Genomic DNA, 2,382 nt, shown 5'->3' with positions numbered 1-2,382 from the left:
TTATCCTCCTCCTTCTCCTTCTCCTTCCCCTTCCCCTCCTCCTCCTCCTCCTTCTTGTTTTTCTTCTCCTTGTTCTCTTCTTGCTTCTTATCTTTCTTCTTCAATTTAGCTTATTTGTCATATATATGTTGTTGTTCTTCTTCTTCTGACTTTCTTATTCCCATTTTGCAGATTGGATGTACTACATGCATGGAAGCTGGCGTTGGAGTGCTTTAGTTTCCGTTTTTATTTGAGTTGATGAACAATGTGTTGGTTCTTTGTATGTGTTGATGAACAATATATGTGCAACTATATGTATGTATATATGGATGAAACTTTGTATGTGTTGGTTCTTTTGATATATGGGATGTACGTTGATGAACAAATGGCATTGATGAGCTTTATATGTATATCATATATGTGTTGTGATCTATTTATGATATATGTGCTATGAATTGTATATGTGCTGTGAAATAGAAAAAATAAATAAAAATGTGACAATATAGGCTCTTTCCCGTCTGCCAACTGATGGCAAAGGCCTTGGCCGTCAGCCAGCCGACGGCAAAGGTGCCACGTGGCGCCCAGCTGTGCAACCTGGGCAGTAGCAGCTGGCCATATAGTCTCTTTGCCGTCTTCTTCCTGGGGGGCAGACGGCAAAGAAGAGGGCACAGAGGAGGGGGGAGGAGGAGGCAGACGACAAAGAGTGGAGAGAGGGGGGAGGGGAGAACTCGGCAGACGGCAAAGATTGACGGGAAGGCAGACGGCAAAGATTGACGGTAAGGCAGACGACAAAGGCTTTGTTAACCCCTAACGGAGGCAACGCCTGTCGGCTGCCGTCTCAAGCGCTTTGCTGACTGCTCCTAAGGAAAGCTGACGGCAAAGAGCTTTGCCGTCCGCTTTGGGGGGCAGACGGCAAAGAAGGTCCTATGCCGTCGTAGGCTGACGCAGAAATTTTGCCGGCCGTGACAATCTTTGCCGTCTATGGTATTTTCTTTGCCGTCCGGGATATTGTCTTTGCCGTCTGTGATGGCAGACGGCAAAGAAGGTGATTCCTGTAGTGATGGATAATAAACGGTTATCTTTAAACAGGAAATATAATAATAACTATTTATCATTGCCTCTAGGTCAAAGACTACGGTGGCTTTGACCATGCGCCACATGTGAACAAGCACAGACATGAAAAGGTGCACGTCACGTCCACTTCGCATCCACGCCGACGCATTCCACGTGTAATTTTGGGCCGGAAATGGGTCCGCGTGGATGCATTTTGGGTTTGTGTCGGCGCGTTGGGCCACCACTTTTGTCCGCGTCGACTCAAACGTACGCGGGCACACGATTTGGGTCGCTGCGTTGGAGTTGCTCTAAGGGCGTGTTTGGTTTTTCACATTTGACCTAATTAGACCTGTGCAGGACGAAAATATAGTGTTTCTTGCCTCGACTGCATTCACGTTTCTGTTCCCATGGAACATCAAACAGTTTCAGAGCAGACCCATGAATTACTCTCAAATCAACAGTTTCTCTGCAACGAGGCTCACCGCGGTTATGCGTGGCTCTTCACTGCACGCCCTAGGGAGCACGGGAGATGGACGGGACGTCTCAGAACTCCGAGTCTCTCATATCACTGCCCACTCCCTTTCACACCACACTTTCTTACTCTCCTTTCCTCTCCTCCGATGAGTCATTGGCAGCCACGCCGTCCGCCGACCCTCATCAGCGCCGGCAACAACCGCATCCACGAGCGGTGAGTTGTCAGCTTGGCGAACTCCAGGGTCGATCTCTTGAGGGTTCTCTAGACACCGTCTCCTCTGTGCATGAGGCCTCCTCGTTCAGCCAGTACGATGCCTGCCGCTACGGCTCTATCGCCATATCCGGGTTCGCTGGTGCCGTCGGAGGGGGCGACACCGCGTCGCTACATGGAACACCTCTTTGAGGGGGGGGGTTACCCCTATCCAAGGGTTTTGTCTAGGTAGCGTGACAGACCAATGGACGATGGCGCCCTCCTCCTCGACCGTGCATGGCCACGAGCACCGGGCCAATGCCGACGGTTGACGGCATTGGCACCTCCTTTATGTCTACTACGTAACTTTATTCTCGTAAGCGTCGTTGCGCCTTCAAGTGCAGAGTTTTTTAGGACAACAAATTTTTTACCTCAAGTGGATGACCTAAGGTTTATCAATCCATGGGAGGTGTAGGATGAAGATGTTCTTTCTCAGGCAACCCTACAATCAAACACAAGAAATAGCTTTTGTCCCCAATACAACCAATACAGTGGAAAATTGTATAGGTGCACTACTTCGGCGGAGAGATGGTTATGACATTGTAGTAGATACAAGTGTAGTATGGATAGTAGATATAGGTTTTTGTAATCTGAAAATTTATAAGCAATAAGTAGCAAGTAGAAAA

The sequence above is a fragment of the Hordeum vulgare genome, chromosome 6H, assembly GCF_904849725.1.
Source record: "Hordeum vulgare subsp. vulgare chromosome 6H, MorexV3_pseudomolecules_assembly, whole genome shotgun sequence".
NCBI classification, from domain to species: domain Eukaryota; kingdom Viridiplantae; phylum Streptophyta; class Magnoliopsida; order Poales; family Poaceae; genus Hordeum; species Hordeum vulgare.
Note: the sequence above shows the minus strand (reverse complement) of the source record.